General features: G+C 47.9%; 1 long non-coding RNA gene and 1 other non-coding gene across 2 annotated transcripts; both read right to left on the bottom strand.

Moving 5' to 3' along the window:
- Positions 1-1210: 1210 nt before the first annotated feature.
- LOC104975084 (uncharacterized) lies at positions 1211-11858 on the bottom strand. Its single transcript, XR_813384.3, has 3 exons — positions 11364-11858; positions 8042-8136; positions 1211-2105 (listed from the first exon to the last, which is right to left on the bottom strand). It is a non-coding gene; the product is annotated as an uncharacterized lncRNA (long non-coding RNA).
- Positions 7147-7266, bottom strand: LOC112442825 (small nucleolar RNA SNORA26). Its single transcript, XR_003031115.1, has one exon. It is a non-coding gene; the product is annotated as a small nucleolar RNA SNORA26 (small nucleolar RNA).
- Positions 11859-12765: the final 907 nt, after the last annotated feature.

The following is a 12765-nucleotide window of genomic DNA, read 5'->3' as shown; positions in this document are numbered from 1 at the left end:
GTGGCTATGTAATTTTTGTCTGCATGAAGCAGAAATAATGCTACCAGTTTCCTTTACTTGGACATTGACATCATCTCCAATCCTCTGTTCTCATCAACAGCACTGGATCAACATCCTTGCAGATAATTCAACTTGCATGTCTTTCAGGATTTCTGAGAATAAATTCCTCTAAGTGGATTTTCTGGGTGAACAGATCAGCATATCTTTAAGGTTTTTGCCAAACTGCCCTCCAGAGACAAATGGGTTCATGTTTCCTCCAGCAGCCCTTCTGAGGGCGGGCCTGTCCCCTTTCTCCCAGTGACTTCTCTAACTGTTCTCTCCCTGGGCTCTGTGACACTCTTTCATATCTTGGCCACAGGCTTTACAAATCCTGGTTCATCACATTTAGTTGTCACATAAACCCAATGGGGCAAGGACTTTTAGTACCACTGTTTTATAGGCAGGGAGACCAAGGCTTAGAAAGGGTGAGTAACCTGCCCAAGGTCACACAGCTGCTAGTAAGCTCTGATTGGAGGGCCTGGCTTGGAACTGTATTAAGGGGCAGCTCTCCCTTTGCTTTCTCTACTAGCTCCCCTTCCTTCTTTGGACTCATGCCCCATCCCAAACTCCTGCTTCCTGCTCTCTTGGGTCTCACATTCCTCTCTTCTACGGCAAACTCGTTCCCCACCCGCTCTATGAAGATGGCTTCCAAGTTTGCACCTTGGTTCAGTTCAGCTTCCATGAGTTTCTGTTTCCGAGTCTCTCTCTAGAAGGGGTGTTAGAATCACAGTAGTCAAGAGAACTTTGGCTCAGGGATCCCTACCTCCTGTAAGTCCCTTCCCTTCTCTGATTCTCAGTCCCTCCTGTGGATAAGTGGGAAACATCACACAAGATTGGGAAACAGGGTAGCAGTTCCTCTTAGCAGAAGCTAAACATAGACTCACCATATGACTCATAATTCCACTTCTGGGTACCAATCCACAAGCGTTAAAAGGAGAGTCACGAACAGATGTATACCAATGTTCATAGCAGCATTATTCACAATTAGCCAAAAGCTGAAAAAACCCCAAATGTTCATTGGTGGATGAATGGATAAACAAAATGTGGAATATCTATATAATAGAATATTACTCTGCCTTAAAAAAGGAGTGAAATTCTGACACATGTTACAACATGAATCAACCTTGAAGACATTATGCTAAATGAAATAAACCAGACACAAAAGAACAAATATTGGATGATTCCATGTATATGAAGTACACAGAATAGGCAAATTTGTAGAAATAGAATGGCCGTTGCCAGGGGCTGGGGGAAGGGAGAATGTGGAGTTATTTTTTAATGGGTACAGAGTTTCAGTTTGGGAAGATGAAAGTTACTGGAGATGGATTGTTATGAGGATAATGCTGATGAAAGATGGTTGTAAAACAACAATGTGAATCTATTTAATGCCATCAAACAATATATTTAAAAATGATTAAAATGATAAATTTTATGGTTTGCGTATCTTCCCAAAATAAAACACACACATATACAAATGCACACACACATGGTTACCCAGTGGATTGAAATTAATTCACTTGTTATCCTCCCTATGATGTTTCATAAACATCCCAACCTCAGCCTGCCCTAGATTGAGATCTCCCCTCACCACCAAAATTACCTCTGCCATAGCCACCCTATCTTGGCTGGTGGCAACTCCATCCCCATGGAGACAGCATCCTGACTAGTCTCCCCTCTCCCAGCCCACATCCAGTCTTTAGGAAACTCTGGGCTCTGTGCACATATCCCTGCTGTCTGGTCCCCACACAGCAGCCTGAGAAAGCTCCTGAAAATGCAAGTCCTGTTGCAATGCTCTTCTGCTCAAAAGTAAAAGCTGGTCTTCACATGTTCTATGAGGCTGCCTGTATCAACCCCGGTCACCTCTCCCAGCTCATATCAACTCCACGACCCTCGGCCCTCCACTCTAGCCACCCCAGCTCCCTTGCTGGGCTAGAACATGCCAGAAATGCTCCCACTTTGGGATCTGGAAGCTTCTCCCCAGACAGTCACATGGCTTTCTTCTCCAAAGTCTTGTAGGGGAAGAAAACATAATTTTCCCTCTGTCGTTCTGTTTCTGGTTGACATTCCTGTAATAAAAGACAGATTAAAGGAGAAAAACAAAATATTTATTAACATGTATAATTCCATACAGGGGAGGTAACCAGGAAAAAATGAGTGACTTCATGGTGGCTTAGAAGTGAAGTGAAGTGAAGTTGCTTAGTTGTGTCCAACTCTTTGCGACCCCATGAACCGTAGCCTACCAAGATCCTCTGTCCGTGGGATTTTCCAGGCAAGAGTACTGGAGTAGGTTGCCATTTCCTTCTCCAGGGGATCTTCCCAACCCAGAGATCAAACTCAGGTCTCCCGCATTGTAGACACTTTACCGTCTGAGCCACCAGGGAAGTACCATGGACTGTAGTACATGGAATTCTCCATGCCAGAATACTGGAGTGGGTAGCCTTTCCTTTCTCCAGGGGATCTTCCCAACGCAGGGATTGAACCCAGATCTACCACATTGGCGGATTCTTTACCAGCTGAGCCACAAGGGAAGCCCAAGAATACTGGAGTGGGTAGCCTATCCCTTCGCCAGGGGATCTTCCTGACCCAGGAATTGAACCAGGGTCTCCTGTAGGCAGATTCTTTACCAACTGAGCTATCAGGGAAGCCCGAGGTGGCTTAGAAGTCAGATTTAAATATCATTTTAATAGGAAAAAGGGAAGGGAGGGGGGATATAGCCCTTTTAAGGAGAAGTAAATTTAAAAAAAACTTCTCAAAAATTGAAGTATAGTTGGTTTAAAATATCTGTTAGTTTCAGGTGTACAGCACAGTGATTCAGTTATATAAATAAATTCTTCAGTTTCTCTTTCCTTATAGATTATGACAAAATACTGAGTAGAGTTCTCTGTGCTATGCCGTATGTCCTTCTTGCTTATCTATGGTAAATACAGTAGCGTGTGTATGTTAATTCCAACCTCCTAGTTCATCCCTCCCCCAACCCCCTTTCCCCTTTGGTAACCATAAATTTGTTTTATATCTGTGAGTCTGTTTTGAAAATAAGTTCATTTGTATCACATTTCTTCAAAACATTTCCTGCTCTCCTTCCTCTCAAGATTTAGCTTAAATGCCTCCTTTGTAACAGTATGAAAAGGCAAAATGATAGGATACTGAAAGAGAAACTCCCCAGGTCAGTAGGTGCCCAATATGCTACTGGAGATTAGTGGAGAAATAACTCCAGAAAGAATGAAGGGATGGAGCCAAAGCAAAAAGAATACCCAGCTGTGGATGTGACTGGTGATAGAAGCAAGGTCTGATGCTGTAAAGAGCAATATTGCATAGGAACCTGGAATGTCAGGTCCATGAATCAAGGCAAATTGGAAGTGGTCAAACAAGAGATGGCAAGAGTGAATGTCGACATTCTAGGAATCAGCAAACTGAAATGGACTGGAATGGGTGAATTTAACTCAGATGACCATTATATCTACTACTGCAGGCAGGAATGCCTCAGAAGAAATGGAGTAGCCATCATGGTCAACAAAACAGTCCGAAATGCAGTACTTGGATGCAATCTCAAAAATGACAGAATGATCTCTGTTCGTTTCCAAGGCAAACCATTCAATATCACAGTAATCCAAGTCTATGCCACAATCAGTAATGCTGAAGAAGCTAAAGTTGAATGGTTCTATGAAGACCTACAAGACCTTTTAGAACTAACACCCAAAAAAGATGTCCTTTTCATTATAGGGGACTGGAATGCAAAAGTAGGAAGTCAAGAAACACCTGGAGTAACAGGCAAATTTGGCCTTGGAATACGGAATGAAGCAGGGCAAAGACTAATAGAGTTTTGCCAAGAAAATGCACTGGTCATAACAAACACCCTCTTCCAACAACACAAGAGAAGACTCTATACATGGACATCACCAGATGGTCAACACTGAAATCAGATTGATTATATTCTTTGCAGCCAAAGATGGAGAAGCTCTATACAGTCAGCAAAAACAAGACCAGGAGCTGACTGTGGCTCAGACCATGAACTCCTTATTGCCAAATTCAGACTTAAATTGGAGAAAGTAGGGAAAACCACTAGACCATTGAGGTATGACCTAAATCAAATCCCTTATGATTATACAGTGGAAGTGAGAAATAGATTTAAGGGCCTAGATCTGATAGGTAGAGTGCCTGATGAACTATGGAATGAGGTTCATGACATTGTATAGGAGACAGGGATCAAGACCATCCCTATGAAAAGAAATGCAAAAAAGCAAAATGGCTGTCTGGGGAGGCCTTACAAATAGCTGTGAAAAGAAGAGAAACGAAAAGCAAAGGAGAAAAGGAAAGATATAAACATCTGAATGCAGAGTTCCAAAGAATAGCAAGAAGAGATAAGAAAGCCTTCCTCAGTGATCAATGCAAAGAAATAGAGGAAAACAACAGAATGGGAAAGACTAGGGATCTCTTCAAGAAAATTAGAGATACCAAAGGAACATTTCATGCAAAGATGGGCTCGATAAAGGACAGAAATGGTATGGACCTAACAGAAGCAGAAGATATTAAGAAGAGATGGCAAGAATACACAGAAGAACTGTACAAAAAAGATCTTCACGACCCAGATAATCACGATGGTGTGATCACTGACCTAGAGCCAGACATCCTGGAATGTGAAGTCAAGTGGGCCTTAGAAAGCATCACTATGAACAAAGCTAGTGGAGGTGATAGAATTCCAGTTGAGCTATTCCAAATCCTGAAAGATGATGCTGTGAAAGTGCTGCATTCAATATGCCAGCAAATTTGGAAAACTCAGCAGTGGCCACAGGACTGGAATAGGTCAGTTTTCATTCCAATCCCAAAGAAAGGCAATGCCAAAGAATGCTCAAACTACCGCACAATTGCACTCATCTCACACGCTAGTAAAGTAATGCTCAAAATTCTCCAAGCCAGGCTTCAGCAATATGTGAACCATGAACCTCCTGATGTTCAAGCTGGTTTTAGAAAAGGCAGAGGAACCAGAGATCAAATTGCCAACATCCGCTGGATCATCAAAGAAGCAAGAGAGCTCCAGAAAAACATCTATTTCTGCTTTATTGACTATGCCAAAGCCTTTGACTGTGTGGATCACAATAAACTGTGGAAAATTCTGAAAGAGAAGGGAATACCAGAACACCTGATCTGCCTCTTGAGAAATTTGTATGCAGGTCAGGAAGCAACAGTTAGAACTGGACATGGAACAACAGACTGGTTCCAAATAGGAAAAGGAGTTCGTCAAGGCTGTATATTGTCACCCTGTTTATTTAACTTCTATGCAGAGTACATCATGAGAAATGCTGGACTGGAAGAAACACAAGCTGGAATCAAGATTGCCAGGAGAAATATCAATAACCTCAGATATGCAGATGACACCACCTTTATGGCAGAAAGTGAAGAGGAACTAAAAAGCCTCTTGATGAAAGTGAAAGAGGAGAGTGAAAAAGTTGGCTTAAAGCTCAACATTCAGAAAATGAAGATCATGGCATCTGGTCCCATCACTTCATGGGAAATAGATGGGGAAACAGTGGAAACAGTGTCAGAGTTTATTTTTCTGGGCTCCAAAATCACTGTAGATGGTGACTGCAGCCATGAAATTAAAAGACGCTTACTTCTTGGAAGCAAAGTTATGACCAACCTAGACAGCATATCCAAAAGCAGAGACGTTACTTTGCCAAAAAAGGTTCGTCTAGTTAAGGCTATGGTTTTTCCTGTGGTCATGTATGGATGTGAGAGTTGGACTGTGAAGAAGGCTGAACACCGAAGAATTGATGCTTTTGAACTGTGGTGTTGGAGAAGACTCTTGAGAGTCCCTTGGACTGCGAGGAGATCCAACCAGTCCATTCTGAAGGAGATCAGCCCTGGGATTTCTTTGGAAGGAATGATGCTAAAGCTGAAACTCCAGTACTTCGGCCATCTCATGTGAAGAGTTGACTCATTGGAAAAGACTCTGATGCTGGGAGGGATTGGGGTCAGGAGGAGAAGGGGACAACAGAGGATGAGATGGCTGGATGGGATCACCGACTTGACGGACGTGAGTCTGAGTGAACTCCGGGAGTTGGTGATGGACAGGGAGGCCTGGGGTGCGGCGATTCATGGGGTCACAAAGAGTCAGACACGACTGAGCAACGGATCTGATCTGATCTCCTTTGTACAGAGGCCTCTCCCAGCCATGCTGTTTTATTTATTATTATTATTTATTTTGCTGTGCCAGGCCTCAGTTGCGGCACGCAGGATCCTCCATCTGCCTTGCGGCATGCGGTATCTTTTTAGCTGTGGCACATGACTTCCTTTAGTTGTGGCACGTGGGATCTAGTCCCTGACCAGGGATCGAACCCCTGCCCCCTGCGTTTTAGCCAGCGGACCACTAGGGGAGTCACATGATCACCCTGTTTTAAGCTGCAGCCCTCCACCCTTTCTTCTCATACTCCTTTTCCTGCATCACTGCTCTTTTTTTTTTTTCCCCTTAGCACCTTCTAGGACACGGTGTATTTTATCTATTTATCAGTGCTGTTAATGCCCACCTCCTCCACTGGAATCAACCATCAGTTACTGATAGATCGCAAGCCCTTTAGCACAGGGCCTGACACATAGTAGGCTCAGTAAACACTGGTCGAAGGCATGTATGAGTTAAAGTGCTTTGTTTACTATGTAGTCTCCTGTGTGACTGCTACTGCTTCCATTTTTACTGGTTTATTATTCCTAGTTGCGTGAAGGACATGTTCACGGAGAGCAACTCAAGCTGAAGCCCTCATCTCTCCCGGTGGCCCTGGCTCATCAGCGCTCCCAGGGGTACCACCCTCAGCACTGCACGTCCTTCAACCGTTTTCAGCTCTCCTGTTCACTCCCCTCCTCTGCAATTATACTGCTCTTTCCTGGAGACATACGTGCTGGAGCTTGCCCTTGCTCGAAGACCACTGCGTAAGGATTTAAGTACAAACTCAGCCTTGCCCATTAGGCTCCCAAATGATCTTGCCCTTAACGCCTTAACCCCTGACCTAGTCCTGGGACAAACTGGATTCCTTAGAAACGATGCTTTCCTGACTGTGCCTTTGCTCAGGCTAGTCTCTCTACCTGGAGTGACTACTTCTTCTTCTTTTTTTTCCCGTCAGCTGTGACTCCAGCCAGGATCCAAAGAGGAGTTCCACAGTCTCTTCTCTGGATTTTACGGAGACTGTCTTTACCCTTCTGTGTTAGCCTCCTAAGGCACTGCGAACCTTAAAAGGGCACAGGAAAAGGGTGTGGAGGGCCTTCTTTCATCTTCACTTGCCTCCAATTCTACCTGCCCACCCCACCTCTTTTTTTTTTTTTTTTAATTCAGAGAGTTTTCTTGTTTGTTTATAATTTTTTTGGCTGTTTCTGGGTCTTCGTTGCTGCGTCGGCTTTCTCTAGTTGCGGTGAGCGGGGTCCACTCTCCAATTGTGGTTTGTAGATTTCTCATTGCAGTGGCTCTAAGGTGCTCAAATTGCAGTGACTGTGGCACATGGGCTCAGTAGTTGAGGCTCCCGGGCTCTAGAGCACAGGCTCAATCCTCGTGGCATGTGGGATCCGCCAGGGATGGAACCCATGGCTCTTGCACTGGCAGGTCGATTCTTTACCACTGAGCCACCAGGGAAGTCCCTGTGCTGTGCTATGCTTAGTCGCTCAGTTGTGTTTGACTCTGTGACCCCATGGACCGTAGCCCGCCAGGCTCCTCTGTCTGTGGGGATTCTTCAGGCAAGAATACTGGAGTGGGTTGCCTCCTCCAGGGGATCTTCCTAACCCAGGGATCGAACCTGGGTCTTCCGCATTGCAGGCGGATTCTTTACCACCTGAGCCACCAGGGAAGCCCCTACCTGCCCAGCTTCAACATCACTTTCCTGATGCTTCTCTATCTTTTGGAAACTTTTGCTGACCTTCTATTTTGGTGAGTATTCGGTGCTGAGTTGAGTTTTGGGTCACCTCACTTGGAGGCCACGAGGCCAGACTGTAAGCTGTAAATGAACTGTAAAGGAATGGGCTGTACCTTGTTCCTTCCTGTGTCTGGAGGAGATGGAGCGCAGTGCTCAGCCCGGTCTACTCCGGAACTTGCTCCGAGCGGCGGAACGGGCGCACTTCCTTCTATGGACACAAGATGGCAACATAGACCAGGCTTCAGAACAGGTGAGGCTCCCTCCCCTCCCATGTTCCCCGGTCTTCCCTGCACTCAAGGCCCTAAAAAGTAACCCGGTTCCCTCGAAGTGTGTGGAGGAGAGTCGTCTCTCTAGGACTTGGGGCGTCTGTTCTGGGGTGGGGGCACCGGTGGGAGGCCTATAGGGAGGGTGTGCGTGGGTTTCCTGTACCTCCCCCTCCCAAGGTCCGTTTTCCAAGGGAGACCCAGGTAGGATGGAAGGAGCACCGGGGAGGGAGTGGTAGGTTTGGTCCTAGGTCTGCACTGCGGCCTCGGGCAAGTGTCTGTGTACTAGGAACGAACTGATCACAAAGTCCAGCTCGCGGCAAATGGCCACGGAGACTCCACTTTCGGCTCTCTCTCAGACCCCTTGCCCCAATTTTTCGGAAGGTGAAATGATGATTGCACTAATTATCTGACAGTCACCACATTCTCCGCTTTTCTTGATTCTGTGTGGCCCAGAAGAGGGGCAAGATGCCAGAAGAGGGACGATGTTGGAACAGAGGGGACTTTATTTTAAACTTTTGGCTGCACTCAAGGCTTGTGGGACCTTAGTTCCCCCACCAGGGATCCCACCCCCGCCCCCGCATTGAAAGGCAGAGTATTAACTGCTGGACAGCCAGGGAAGACCTCATTGCTGTTGCTGTTTATTACTGGACTCATTGGGAAAGACTCTGATGCTGGGAGGGATTGGGGGTAGGAGGAGAAGGGGACGACAGAGGATGAGATGGCTGGATGGCATCACCGACTCGATGGACGTGAGTTTGAGTGAACTCCGGGAGTTGGTGATGGACAGGGAGGCCTGGCGTGCTGCAATTCATGGGGTCGCAAAGAGTGGGACACGACTGAGCAACTGAACTGAATGAACTGAACTGATGGGAGTCCTTTCCGCTCCAACATTTGACCACTGAGACCAACTGAGAAAGCAAGGGCAGGACAGTGTAGTTTAGGGATGTCTGAAATGGGTCTGCCTGAGGGGAAGGGCAAAGATGTCTGGAGAGGGTCAGGGACAGCCTGGGGCTTCCCTGGGGCGAGGAGTTGTGTGGTAAAGGGGCGGGATTACCCCCAGCAGTTCTCAGGCAGAGCTGGGTTGGGTAGGGACTGCGTGTCCTTCCACCTCTTCCCGGGGCACGCAACGACGGGTCTGCCCAGCAGAGGGCGCCGCGAGCACGCGGAGCCCAGCCTTGAGCTTCCTCCAGCTTCGTAGTTCAGTTCAGTTCAGTCGCTCAGTTGTGTCCGACTCTGCGACTGCAGCACGCCAGGCTTCCCTGTTCATCACCAACTCCCGGAGCTTGCTCAAACTCATGTCCGTCGAGTCGGGGATGCCATCCAACCATCTCATCCTCTGTCATCCCCTTCTCTTGCCTTTAGTCTTTCCCAGCATCAAGGTCTTTTCCAATCAGTCAGTTCTTCACGTCAGGTGGCCGAAGTATTGGGGTTTCAGCTTCAGCGTCAGTCCTTCCAATGAATATTCAGGACTGATTTCCTAATGGATGTCTCCTGGGCCTCTGCACGTGAAGCCTGGCATGCTGCCGTCCATGGGGTCACAAAGAGTCGGACACGACTAAGTGACTGAACAACAACTGCAACCCTCACCTGGGATGTGATGGGAGTGAGGGTACTGCTGGCTAAGCTGGGGAGCTGTGGGCATTGTTACCATTTGTAATTGTGCTGGCTTATGTCCCAAGTGGCAATTGTGGGTTTGCCTGTAATCAGTAATCATTCATTCACTCATTTATTTATTCAGTTCACACTATTGCACACCCACTGAGTGGCAGGCACTGTAGTGGGAGTGAAGTGGCAAACAAGGAGTGTGCCCTGATGACCAACGCCAACCACCCATGTCACAGGTCAGCCCGGGGCGCTTGGGGAGCGCCCGGGAGGGGGAGCACGTCCTGCCTCCATTCCTGTAAGTGCGCCCACTCCGAGGTGAGCAAGGTTATGCCTCTTACACAGAGGAGAGAATTGAGGTTCAGAGAGGTTAGGTAAGGTGCCCAAAGTCACACAGCCTTTAAGGGGACGAGCTGGGGTTTGCACCTGGAGCCTTCCCCACCTGCCCTGTGAGGCTGCCTCCCTCAGGGAAGAGCCAGTGAGGGTGTGAGCGGGTGAGAGGCTGTTCTGGGGGCTCCGCCTATGCATGGCCTGAGCAGGACAGGAGCCTGTGGGCTGGGGAGCATACAGCTGGCTGATTCATCCCAGAATGAATGACTTTGCAGCAATCAGAACTGCCCAGTCATGGAAGGGTGAACCTGAGGAGCAGAAGTGATTTGCCTCTTTGCGGGCCTTGCAGGGGCTGCCGGCAGCCCCCGGCACATTCACACAGCATTGGAGGCTCAGCCTGGCACAGTTCCCTTCTCCCTCCAGCCTCGTCTTGCCTCCTCTCCCGGCTGTTCTCTGTGTTCCTGCCTTTCCGGCCTTCCTTCAGCAACTTGTTGGGCACACACACCTCTGGGCCTTTGCACATGCACACTCCCTCTTGTCTGGCTAACTCACCCACCTTCAGGCCGTTCCAAGCCTTCCCCAATGCGTTGAGTGCTGCTCTGCTGGTTTAAGCTTCTCCATTCCCCCTAAATATGCCTACTGATCTTTCCCAGGTAGCTCAGTAGTAAAGAATATGCCTGCCAATGCAGGAGACACAAGAGATGCAGGTTCAGTACCTGGGTTGGGATGATCTCCTGGAGGGGGAAATGGCAACCCACTCCAGTATTCTTGCCTGGACAGAGGAGCCTGGTGGGCTACAGCCATAGGGTTGCAGAGTCAGACACGACTGAAGTGACTTAGCACTTAGCACGCATGCCTTACAGAAATTAACGGGTAATACTCGTCCCCGCTGGACTGTCAGATATACCTGACAGAATGTCTTGTTCTCAGTGCAGCGGGGTGCCTCCTTTGGTGCTCAAGAAAGGTTTCTTGAAAGAATTAATGAAGAATGAATGAAGGTAAGAAAGAATGAAACAAACAAGCAAAGCCCAATGCATGGTCAGGAGATTTGGGTCAGTTGATGATCTTTCAAGTATCTTCCAGCCACCCTCTGGGTGCAGCTCTTGTTCCTTGCTCAGGGCACACCCCCCTCCCCCCAACGCCCGTCCCCCATCCCCGAGTCTCAAAGACACAATTAACACCTAACGTTTTTTAAGCATCTGGACACCCTGTTGGGCACTGCCATATGTATTCTCACCCATCAAATAATCAGGGACGACCGGAAACGTTGTCAGTGGACACAAGTTTGAAGACTTCAGTCGGCCTGGAAGAGTTTGCGGGCTGGCCTCGCTCGTTGCCATGAGTCCGCACGGCCCCGCCCTCCCTCGGACCCCACCCCTTGTATGCACGTCCAAAGACGGCCAGCAGGTGGCGGTAGACGACAAAGGTCGGGGCTCAGCTTGCTCCGTCCCATCCCCGACCGCCCGCAGGGGCGCTGAGGCTCTACTGGGTGCTCGGATGCGGAGGGTCGGGTTTACTAAGTAGGGCTAGGGAGACGGGGTCAGCCCTGCCTGGAGATGGCGTAGGTCAGAAGCTTAGCAAAGGAGGAAGGAAGGCTGTGTGGCACCTTCGTTCTTTCTCTTTCGTATAGTGCAGTATTGGAGAAGGAAATGGCAACCCACTCCAGTGTTCTTGCCTGGAGAATCCCAGGGACAGGGGAGCCTGGTGGGCTCCCGTCTATGGGGTCGCACAGAGTCGGACACGACTGAAGTGACTTAGCAGCAGCAGCAGCAGCAACCTCTACCTTATAGGCTTAAGAAGTAAACTTTTTTTTAGGTTTTACTGGCTATCTGGTCTCTTCCATAATCACTCAATTCTGGTCTCCAAGTGTGAAATAACCCTTGAACAAATGGGTGTGGCCGTGTTCCAATAAATACTTGTGGACATTAAAATTTGAATTTCATCCACTTTTCATATGTTGTTCTTTTATTGAAAAAAAAAAAAAGTCTGAAAAATGTAAAAAACCATTCTTAGCTCTTGGGCAGGGTGACCCCTGATCTAGGTAAAGTCCCAAACCAGTGCCTGGCATACAGTGGGTGCTCAGCAGCCCTGGGAGGACTTGGCAGGACACTCTCCTCCCGGTTTTGGTCCTGGGTCTCCTAAACCACTCGCAGAAGCGGTCGGTTAAGGGGATCCCTCTCCTCCCCTCCTCCCTGTGGCCCTGGCTGCATTTTCCCCACCTCCATGCCTCTACCTGGGCAGTTGCCTCCTTCTAATGAAATCTCTGTCTTTATCACCTTACAAGGCCCAATCTCATTGCTCTCTGTAAAAATTCAACTTTAATTGAGGTACTGAAGTATTCACCCATCTTAAGTGCAGAGTTAATGAGTTTTGATAAATGCATTTACCCAAGGGGCCACCACCCTATCAAGATAGAGAATATTTCCTTCACCCCCAAAAGCTTTCCTGGACACTTTCCTAGTCAACCTTGTATATTTTTTTAAATGTCTCCAGTTATCAAGCACTTGCAATGTGCCAGGCTTCAGGAACAAGTCCTGTCTCACTGAAGCCTCGGGAACCTGGTGGGGTGGTGGCAATTGTTCTATTTATTAGACCTCGTTGCAGTGAGTGGGCTTTTCTTGGGGGCACACAGCTTCTCT

Source organism: Bos taurus, chromosome 19, assembly GCF_002263795.3.
Source record: "Bos taurus isolate L1 Dominette 01449 registration number 42190680 breed Hereford chromosome 19, ARS-UCD2.0, whole genome shotgun sequence".
Taxonomy (NCBI): Eukaryota; Metazoa; Chordata; class Mammalia; order Artiodactyla; family Bovidae; genus Bos; species Bos taurus.
The sequence above is the reverse complement of the archived record's forward strand: the minus strand, read 5'-3'. Positions and strand labels throughout refer to the sequence as shown.